The sequence below is a fragment of the Lepisosteus oculatus genome, chromosome 14, assembly GCF_040954835.1.
Source record: "Lepisosteus oculatus isolate fLepOcu1 chromosome 14, fLepOcu1.hap2, whole genome shotgun sequence".
NCBI lineage: Eukaryota > Metazoa > Chordata > Actinopteri > Semionotiformes > Lepisosteidae > Lepisosteus > Lepisosteus oculatus.
In genome coordinates, this window is record NC_090709.1 from 14,518,164 (window position 1) to 14,530,034 (window position 11,871).

Sequence of the window (11,871 nt, forward strand, 5' to 3'; positions counted from 1 at the left end):
ATCAGCCTATGCTGTGCCAAAGCCTGTTTTAATAGCAGCAGTCTACCCTTCAGCCCTCAGACTGTGTGGGGAAAAAAAGTACAGTTAGCAGGTAGTAGGTAGTTTTTCAATTGAAACAAAGCTGCTCACCGATGAAGCTAGGAAAAGTAAGACAAACAGCCTGTGTGATGGCAAGGGCTGTAATTCTTTGGGCCTCAGACTGGAATTGTAGAGATGAAAAATGTAAGTGAAAACATTCATCTTGGGGATGATTTATTAATACTTTATTTCAATATGTGCCAGGCTGAGGCAATTATCGGGGAATTTTTCTGTCATCTCCAAATCCTTCCTGGTTTCATGTGGCCTAGAGCAGGGTGCTAATTGTCTCCTATGAGCTGCACATCGTTATCTTACGTATGGGAAAACTTGGAAAAATGAGTCCCCAGGGAAAGTAGCACCCTTTGAGGAAACAATCCCTTATGGCATCACAATATCTGTCCTTATTCTATGCCTGCTATTGGTTTCTCACTCACTATGTGCTGAATCTTATAGTTTTTTTCACTGTATTGGTACTTTTAATTTGTTGTATTTCTTGTGGCCTGCTGTGGTGTCATGCTGGTGAAGTTCTCTCCTATCTGCAGGATACACAGGGTTCAGGCTGGCGAACGGCTCTGACTCCTGCTCTGGCCGAGTGGAGTTACAGTGGTTTTTCAAGGACTGGGGGACAGTGTGTGACCTGTACTGGGACCTGAGAGATGCCAGGGCTCTCTGCCAGCAGCTGGGCTGTGGGGAGGCTGTAGCAGCTCCAGGACAGGCCTGGTTTGGACAGGGCAGTGGACCAGTATGGGCTGATGTGTTTGAGTGCTGGGGCAATGAGAGCCATCTCTCACACTGTGCTGTCTCTACATGGGGGAAAGCAGTGTGCTCTCATGGACAGGACGCAGGAGTCATCTGCTCTGGTGAGAATCGTGTATTTAAAACACAGTGACACTCCCTCTGCTTACACACAGAAGCACATTGTTTTCATGATTGAATATCTGCTCTGTTACACACTGCCAGTTATGTAAGAGATGCAAAGATGAAAACACATATTCCTTAAAACGTGAGTGTGTTTTAAACATGTCATATCTATCTCAAATATTCCCTCAAGGTGTTATTAGGTTGTTATTTTCTTTCTGATTGATAGATGCACAAATACACTGAGGACTAAAGCTCAGTTTTATATTTATGTTGATATCAATGCTATAAAAGATTAAAGAAAGTTCTGTACCTCAGTATCCTGTAATTAACATCTGACCTGCTTAATTAGTTTAATTAATAGAGCCCAATTAAACAGGAGCCTGAAAAGAAAGTGAGTCTCAGAAAGTCAAAGTTTACAGATGTTATGTGCAGTTGAGCCCCACACACAGCTGACATTCCACTGGTGAAACATCACTCCCGTGGACAGAAATGAGCTCCTTTCTTCTCTTTTACAGACTCAAATATGACCAGAGATTCACCTGGAGCAGGTAAAGAGAGAATGAGGACTGTCTTAATCACATCAGTGCTGTTTTATTTGTAGTTTCATTTCTGGTGTTAAATTGCTCCTCTCACACAAGGTTAACAGTCTGATTTCTCTCTCTCTGTTTGTTTCACAGACTTCCTTTCTTCAGCTCTTCCCTCTTCCAAAACACCAGGTATGAATTAGCCTCTGTTCTGTATCTCCAGGGCTCTCAGTGTGTGCTGATGTCTCTGTTGCTCAGTGGAATCCCAGATCAGTCAGTGAGGCAACAGCTGTGTGTGTGCAGTTTTTTCTGTGTGTCATAAACACACTCGGGTCTTTGGGATCTACAGCAAATACATCTATCTGAATACTGCAATTTGACACTGGTGGAGCTATTGTCTCTATGCCCAACAGTGGGTCAGAAAAAATAACTTATCTGGTATACTGTTTATGAACAATGTGGAATATGTTAAACTTACTGTATATATTAAATATATATATATAATATAATATAATAATATATATATATACTGCTTATGAACAATCTGTTACAATAAGTGTATATATTAAATTAATCAAAAGTCAAGAAACACTGTACTTGAACTGTATCTGCTGTGCCTAGTGGGCCAACTTGTAACAGGAGGTCATGGTGATCTCTTAGAACTCCTGATCTCTGACCCCTGACCTCTAATTTTCTGGTCCTAGATCAGCTATCCCTTAGGCTGGTTGGGAGAGGAGATGATTGTGCTGGGAGGCTGGAGGTTTATCACAATGGCTCCTGGGGGACAGTCTGCGATGACTCCTGGGACCTGGCAGACTCTCAGGTGGTGTGCAGGCAGCTCCAGTGTGGGACTGCCCTCAGTGCCCCAGTGCCGGCCTCCTTTAGCCAGGGAACTGGTCCCATCTGGCTGGACGAGGTGGGCTGTCTGGGGAATGAGTCGTCCCTGGGGGAGTGTCCCTCAGCATGGTGGGGACAGCACGACTGTGGACACAAGGAGGATGTGAGAATCCTGTGTTCAGGTAGGGGAGATAATTAAAATTACAATGATTCAGATAATTTAATCCCACATTGTGGATATGGCTTGCATCTAGAGTGCCTAGATATGTTTGACTTGTGAGGATGTGAGAATCTTGTGTTCAGTAAGTTAGTTAAGTAAAATAATCCATATTCTTAAATTCCACGTTGTGGATATGGTTTGCATCTGGAGTGCTTAAATACATCTTGTTGAGGAAAAGACTGAGCTGGATGCAGAATTAATTTTAAAATAAATATTTATATTTATGATACAGTTGTGAATGCACATATTAACATCCCACAAAAATAAATAAAGAGAGAAAGAAACTCAAGATAAATTCCCCTCCACTTTAATGGGGATATATTAATCTCAGTCCTCCAGTAAAATCTAGGGTCCAAACTTTAAACTTCTCACATCAATAAGACCTGTTGTCTGTTTGGGTGTATTTGTCTTGGCCATGATCTTTCATGATTTTCTGCCTCAAATGTTTCATTTTGATTGTTCCAAGAATGGCTTCTGGTCAGTTCCTGATGAACCACTTGGTGTTAAATGTCACCCTGAGCCTCGTTTTCTCCACTCACAGCGCTGCACTGCTCACCCTGAGCCACGCATTCTACTTTCATGCCTCAGTCTCTTAGTTGTGCTGAATAGCCAAGCTGATCAGAATTACATTTTGGGTCAGAACCTGATCATGTAATGGGATTTTAAAGCTCTGTGTGATGCACTGTCCAGGTTCTGAATGAACAGAACCACACACTCCTGTCACCTTCATGTCAGCTGTGTTATTGTACAGCTGTCCTTGTTTCATTACATGAGTCAGTTATAACTGGATTAGTACGGGAAATGAGACTGGTTGCTGTTCACATTGTTTGCTGGTTGTTTCGTACCAGTTCAGATTGAAACGTTGGGCTGTCTTGTCAGGGTTTGTTTCCTTTGACTTTCCCTGCTGTCTTGACAGATCACACTCTCCTGAGACTGTCTGCAGGCTGTTCAGGACAGGCAGAGGTTTACTACAATGGCACCTGGGGCAGCATCTGTGCCAACAGCATGACAGACTCAACAGTTGCAGTGATCTGTAAACAGCTGGGCTGTGGAGACAAGGGCACCGTCAGAGAGACAAACTCCAGGCTGAGCCCTGATCCCAAATGGCTGGACTTTGTCTCCTGTCGCAAACACGACTCCAGCCTGTGGCAGTGTCCCTCCTCCCCCTGGGGTCAGAATGACTGCACAGACCGAGAAGTGGCTAACATCACCTGCTCAGGTACAGAGGGATGGTGTTTTGCCATATTTAGAACAGACAAAAGCTTTAAACTGAATTCTTAGTAATTTATATCCAAACATGTATAAAATTCAATAATTATTATTAATCTTTGAAGGTCCTAGAAAAGAAGCTGACAGAAGCACTCCAGCCCCTCAGGAAGAGCAGCCTCAGCAGCACTGCCCAGGTGAGTTCAGTGTGTAAAACAGTCAGAGACACTGCAGCCCTGAGCTGAGGAACAGTAACCATACAGCTCTCTTCTAGAGCCACTCAATACCTCACTAATCTCTACTACAGTCACTGAGTTGAAGACACTCAGTAACCTCTCTGCTCTCGTCTACAGTCACAGATCTAATGACACTCGGTAACCTTTCTGTTGACTTTCAGTCCCACTGGCTCTGCGCCTGGTTGGAGGCATTAACTGCTCTGGCCGGGTGGAGCTGTGGTACGAGGGCTCCTGGGGGACAGTCTGTGATGACTCCTGGGACCTGCAGGATGCCCAGGTGGTCTGCAGACAGCTGGGCTGTGGGGACGCAGTGAGTGCAGCAATAGAGGCCTCATTCGGACCAGGAAACGGCACCATCTGGCTGGACGAGGTGAACTGCACAGGCAGTGAGGTTCACCTGTGGGACTGCTGTCACTCTGGACTGAATCAGAGCGACTGTCGACACAAGGAGGATGCAGGGGTTACCTGTACAGGTGAGGAGAGTCTTAGAACTGTAGATGAACAAGGTAGCAGATCAATGGAGAAGTTAGACTGATGTCACCCATACTCTATCACTGCTTAATATCTATCTAACTAATCCAACTAAGATCATCAGTCACAAGATTTGGATGTTTTAAAGCCATGTGTGTGAACAGCACTAGGCTTTAATTCTGAACAAGACACCATTCATCCAGCAATCCTAGATTTGACCTCAAGGAACAAATGTAAAGATTTTTTTTATTAAGACCACTCTGGATTCAACTTGCTTTAAAACCAAAGACAAAATAATGACAGTTCTCCTATCTCTTTTACAGGTTTGTCAGAGACAACAGCCAGTCCAGCAACAGCTACAGGTGAACAGAAATCCTCCTTGTCATTGATAACTCCTGTCTTTCTGTCTCTTCAGATTCCCAGTGTAGCTGTAGTGTCTCCTCTCCCCCCTCAGGGTGAAGATCAGTGTCTCTTCAGATTCCCAGTGTAGCTGTAGTGTCTCCTCTCCTCCTTGAGTCTGAAGATCAGTGTCTCTTCAGATTCCCAGTGTTGTTGTAGTGTCTCCTCTCCTCCTTGAGTGTGAAGATCAGTGTCTCTTCAGATTCCCAGTGTTGTTGTAGTGTCTCCTCTCCTCTCTCAGAGTAAAGATCAGTGTCTCTTCAGATTCCCAGTGTAGCTGTAGTGTCTCCTCTCCTCCTTGAGTCTGAAGATCAGTGTCTCTTCAGATTCCCAGTGTTGTTGTAGTGTCTCCTCTCCTCTCTCAGAGTGAAGATCAGTGTTTTCAGATTTCCAGTGTAGATCTTGTGCTAGTGTCCTCTCTTTCCACACTGATTTAGTGACAGTCCTGATGGGTTAGATTGGGAATCCTTAACTGTTCTTCATTGATCTTGGGTTCACCCTGAAGCCATGAGAGCCACATATCGGAACAGGAGGAGAACAGGACATGTGTCGAAGTGTATATGAGCCCAAGAGCACCTCTCCTGATCCCTGTTCATCCATTGTCTCCCCCTCTCTCAGGCAGAACCAGGACAACACCCCAGACACAGCCACTGGGAGGCCTGTCTGCCTCGCCCCTGGTCCTCCTGCTGCTGGGGGCTCTGCTCTTCGTGGTGCTGGCCCTGTTAGTGGGGCAGCTGATCCAGAACAGGAATCTGAGGAAAGGTAGGGAGGGAACTCTCCATCCACATAGTGACCTCTAGGGGTCAGTTCTGTCACTCACATGGAACTTATATTTACAGAATTACCTTGAGGAAGAATTCAATTCAATTCAATTCAACTTTATTGTCATTAAACTTACACAGGTGCATAGTATAATGAAAAGTGTTTCTCATTAGTCACTCAGGTGCAGTATATAAATAGGACAGAAGATGAGACAATAGACAGTTACACAATAAGACAGTTACACAATAGCAATAATAGTAACATGTAATAACATAACATAAATAACATGTAATCAAGTAATCAAAACTGTGCAAAATTCCGCAGAGAAAATTTAACAGGACAAAAACAGTGCAAGGTAATTCTTGGAACAGTGCAAAAAAACAGTGGTTAAAAGTAGTGTGGTTAATTAATATTGAATATTATTATGCCTGTTACAATTTTACTGGGCTATCGAGGGGACAGTACAATTTTGGCTTACGTGTGTGTGGTGGTGTAGGAGTACAGTCGTTGTGGGTACAGGAGGACGTTAGGAGAGATCATAATATGGTGGGAGGGAGTGGGGGCGTCACCAACTTGGTGACGCTCTGGGGAAGAAGCTATTTTGGAGTCTAGTTGTGTGCGACTGGAGTGACCGGAACCTTCTGCCAGATGGTAGGGGAACAAACAAGTTATGACCGGGGTGAGTGGGGTCAGACATAATTTTGATGGCTTTTTTCAGACTCCTGGTGTTGTATATTTCCTGGATGGATGGTAAGGCACTGCCGACGATGTGTTGGGCAGTTTTGACCACCCGCTGTAGTGCCTTACGGTCAGATGCGGTGCAGTTGCCATACCAGACTGTGATGCAGCTGGTCAGTATGCTCTCCACCGTACATCTGTAGAAGTTGGTGAGGATCTGTGGATGTAGGTGTATTTTCTTCAGCCTTCTCAGGAAGTACAGCCGCTGTTGTGCCTTCTTGATGAGACTGGAGGTGTTCAGTGTCCATGTAAGGTCCTTAGAGATGTGAACGCCTAGGAATTTGAAGTTATTCACCATCTCCACCGCAGACCCTTCTATGTAGATGGGGGAGTGAACTTTTCCTTGTCTTCTGAAGTCAACAATCAGCTCTTTGGTTTTGCTGATGTTGAGACATAGGTTGTTGGTTCGGCACCAGTCTGCATGTTGTTTTATCTCCTCTCTGTAGGCAGCCTCATCGTTGTCAGTGATCAGGCCCACAACTGTGGTATCGTCAGCATACTTGGTGATGGTGTTTGTGCTGAACTTAGCAGTACAGTCGTGGGTGAACAGGGAGTAGAGCAGTGGGCTGAGCACACAGCCTTGAGGGGCACCGGCTGTGCCCTGGTAGAGACCTGGTAGAGAAAACCATTTAAAGTTTAAAAAAGATTATCAACAATTACAGATGGAGATATCAGGAAATTTGCCAAATGTCCAAAGAAGGTTTAGTAGTCAATGTTTGATCTTGTACTCCTCTCCCTGCATGTTAACCCTGAGTGTCTATTTTCTCACACAGCCCTATCTAAGGGAGCACTCGCATCCTATCATGATGCCGTTTACGAGGAAATAGAGTACAAACTGGCCAGAGAGGGAACCTACAGCGCCCCCAGGAGAGGTGAGTGGAGAGAGTCTTCAGGAGTGATTAGTCTCCATCTTCTGAGGAAGATCTGAGGACTTAACACTTGTAGAAAATCTCACCATACTGGTTTTAAATCTGTAGAGTTTTCTTTCTCAACTGCTGTCAAAGTAAGTGAAGAAAAGCATCATAAACTCTGTGTTTCTGTTGACAACCTGGCTTCTCTCCCAGTAAGAGACAGTGCTGACTGACTGTAGGATTGTTTTTTCTCAACTGGTGTCAAAGTAACTGACACCACAGTTCACAGTTCCTGATCTGCCTTATACACACAAACTCTGAGATACTGTTCACACCCTGGCTTCTGCCACAGCCAGTGGAAGGCAATGAGTCTGCTGTCTGACTGCAGGTAATACTGATCTGTCCTCCTGTTCACAGGGAGATTCCTCTCTGACGAGCTGCCCTCTGGATACGATGATGTGGAGGACAGTGAGGGAGACCCAGTACCAGGTGAGGGGAGATAGAGTCAAGGGGCTCAGTGTGGGAGTGAGGAGGTCTTCAGTCCAGTACTCACTCTCACCTCAAACCAGGCTGATGTTTAGAGAACTTATGTAGAAAATCCTGAATTATATTAATATAACCACACGTGTTTCTTCAGTGTTGCCTCACACTAGCCTTATCTCAGTGTAGTGGTTTGATGGGTTTACTGAGACAATTATTAATTGTAGCAGTAATCACGAGGTTGTTCGTTGGGGCTTTTAGAAAATCAATCGTCAGAACAACTAACAACGCACACACACGGGTTCAATACACGGGATACATTTCTTAATATAAACTGTGCACCAAACATATACTAGTCTGCCTGGATACAAGCGGCAGACCTTACTGTGAGGGTTATCAATATACAAGGTATATAATCTCGAAGAGATGCAAACACAAAGAGATACACAACAGAGAATATATGTCAATATATATCGTTCGGTTACCAAATCGCTAATCAGTGTTATTACCCACTGTTACTCTAAACTCGGAAGTAAATACATTACTCATGAATTAAATTGATAACAACTTGTGTTGAGGTACAATTGAATTCTCGAGATGCAATGTAGAACATGGGGTTTACTTATCCACTGTGTATGGATTTGGAATTCCCGGCACGAACACCAAACCAGCTGACAGGCTCTGTTGCAGCCTCTGTTCCAGCGGTTGTCCAATGGGCGTTGTGTCGGCGTCCTCTGGCTACCGGCCAACCAGTCAAGGTGCAGCTCGGAGTAGGACGGGCGGAGGAATCTAACTGCGGCGCGCAGGGCAGTCGTTCCTCCGAGGGGATCTACCAGCAGTCCGGCTGGCTAGTAGAAAGTCTCTATGCACAGAGTGTGACTGCGAGTCCTCACAAGTCACTCTTTTGCCCGGGAAGAAGCTGGTTCGTTCCCGGTCCAGCGCTGCTTCTGAATAAGCTATTCAGGTTGTCGACGAGGGTCCAACTGTAGGCTGCCGTTGATCAAGCGCAGCATTCACGTTGGTAGAATCCTGAGTACGTACGGGATCCTCGGCCTCGCGCTTAGAGCAAAGTCCAAGTCATTTTGCAGACAACAGCAGTTGTCACGTGATTGTCTCTGAGGATGCGCAAAAATGGCCAAGGAGAGCTCCGATCTGAGCTTGCGCTCCCTTTTTGATCAAGACCCAGATGTGTGCTGATTGGTTGAGAGTTTGGCGGGCATTGGAGACCCACGTGGTATTACCACGCCCTGCCAGTCCCTGATTGGTTGGTCAAGGTGAGATATAACTTACTCTTGACACTTAGGAATGCAGTCCAGATGTCCATTCGGCACTCCCTAGACTGATAGGCGCCAATGGTTGACCATTGATCATGATAGCCAGGCTTAGCTAATTGCATCCCCGTCTGGGAGCTTGTTTCTTATCAAAAGAAAACATCTTAAATCAGCCTGCATGAATTCTTTCTCTGTGGCTGCACCACAGAGATGGAGGGTGAGATGGGGCCTACTTTAGGAGCATACCAACGCTTAATTCTGTCTTATTAACAAGCATTGCCGCTACATCAGCAAATCATAGATGCCGAGCAAAACTAGACCTGGTCAATACTGGGGTGCTCTCATTGGTTTTGATAGAAAAGGAGACTGCGGAACAGCATGCTGTACAACCGGCCTTTCAGATCAGATTAATCAGCGACCCTAGAGTTTTGGCTTAACTACACACCACAAAACATTTAAAATCACACTTTCCAATTACTTTGCAGCTCAATGGTCAAAGTAAGTCTGAGTCCTGAAGTGTAAATTCTCTGTCTCTCTGTGTGGTTCAGGAGACTCGATAACCTCTCTGAAAGAAGAGATCCCAGAGTACTATGATGATGCTGTAACTGTACCTCAGAGTCCAGATGCCTTGTCAGGTGGGTTATTTCAGTCCAATCACATGGGGAAACTCTGCACCAATACACACAACATAAACATACAGCATGCAATTACAAATTTGCTAACAAGGTGTTTTAGACACCTACATCCTAAACACCCAGAAAATCCTCAAACTGCTACCAAGTATTCAGCTTTTACAGAACACCTACATAAAAGAAAGAGATAAACCAAACCTTCTAAACCAAAGACATTACAACCTACAGTTAAATCTCTTTCTTTGTGAACCCAATTGCTACAAAATAAACGGGAACCTATCTCCCTGTTCTAAAGATGCTCCCACTAGCCAGGAGAGGCACTTTTTAACTAAGGGATTATATAAAAAAGAAATAAAAGTTTCTAAAAACAACAGAAAGGCAAGCTCTCTTTATGAGGTTCAAAGACTAAACTCCAGTCTGGACTCCCACAGAGTCTGAATCTCTCTACTCTTTCTTGGATCTCAGCCTCTGAATACGGAGTCTGTACTATTCTGTACCAGTTACATGAATCTGACTCTCTCTCTGTGATCTCAGCCCTGCACACTCAATCTGGGTCACTGCTGACAGTGTCCGGCTCCTCTTCAGTATCTCATAGGGTTCACATCACCACCCTCTCTGTCCAAATACAGCCAAACTTTCTCTGCCCTGTTTTCCTTCAACATCTTATTTGAAAATCTAGGAATTGTTTTACATTTATAACAGTTGTGAATAGGACTGGAAATCAGGTTCCCCCTGATCTCCTGTACTTAGAGCCTGGAGTTTTAGATCCTGTGTGATGTTCAGTTAATCAGTGTGTTCTGATGAGCTCCAGCAGTCCTGTGGATAACTCTAGATAACTCAGTGTGCTGATGTGTGACAGTGAAGCTGTGCTCTGTGTGCTTTAGGAAAGCTGATGTCCTCTGTGAAAGAAGAGGACCCTGAGTACTATGATGATGCCATCACTGTGCCCCAGAATCCAGACACTGTGTCAGGTGAGTTATTATAAATAAGACTAAGGAGTACCCCCTGTACCAGCCCACACTAGCCTTTGTCATTAGAAATTAGTCTCAACCTAATTTCATATCTTCAAATAAACACTACCTAGAAGAGAAGAGGTCTCTGAAAGGCCAGTCTGTGTCAGAATGACAGAGCCTTTACTGACCTTCTCTTCTGTTCACAGGGAGACTCCTCTCTGATGAGACACCCTCTGGGTACAGTGATGTGTTCAGCAGTGAGGAAGACCCCACTTCAGGTAAAAGTACAGCCAGGGGGCTCAGTGTGGGTTAGGTAGTTCAGGGATGGGAAAGATAACCTCCAGTAATCCATCTCTGTTGCACTGTCATCCAAGACAGGGGGGAATCAGGCATTTTGCAGTAGCAGTAACTTCACTCCATCATGTCCTACAAGGATCAATAACAGCCAATAAAGACTGAGTGACCTGAATTGTACAAAGTTAGATCACAAAGATCACAGTGTTACTGAAACCCACCTACTGACACACCTAGCCAATCAGATTTAAATTAATTTAAATTGATCAGCAGCTTTAGATTCCCCAAGACCAGGAATTCTGTTCTCTGACTGCAGAATTACATTGATACTTCATAAGTATAAGTTAATTCTACACTGAATCATCAATTCTTCCAAAAAGATACAATTTAATTAAAAAAACCTATGAAACGCTTTTGAGTACAATATTGTAACATCTATTCTGTATACTATAACTGTTAGCCCACTAATAGCCATTGATATCAAAGCAGAGTACTTCTCAGATACAGTATGTTCTATTATGCTTATTGTTTGTTATGCAAATTATTATTATATCAATAAATTGTATATTGTCTGGTTAGAATACATGTGTGAGACTATAGATTATTATGTTTGATTAGTTCCTAAAAGTCTACAAGTACTCTCAAAATATACTGCTATAATTTCTGATTGTTACAGAAAATTAAAATCCCCATTCACTACACTATTGTGACTATGTAAGTGTTTTAAAAAATCTAGGTACACCTGGGTAATGTCATCAATTCCAATTCCAATTACAGTACATGGCTAGGGGCTGCAAAGCAAGGAGATGTTTGCTGAGATGCTGAGGTGTGAGATTCAGAGATCAAAGCAACCATAAAGTTCTGGGTAAATGATTGTCAATCAACTGTCAATGATAGAAGGCGAGAGCTACTTCTTGCTTCTACTACTTGTCCAGATCAACTGGAAAGACCGGACTGGAGTTTAGTCTTTGAACCTCATAAAGAGAGCTTGACTTTCTGTTGTTTTTAGAAACTTTTATTTCTTTTTTATATAATCCCTTAGTTAAAAAGTGCCTCTC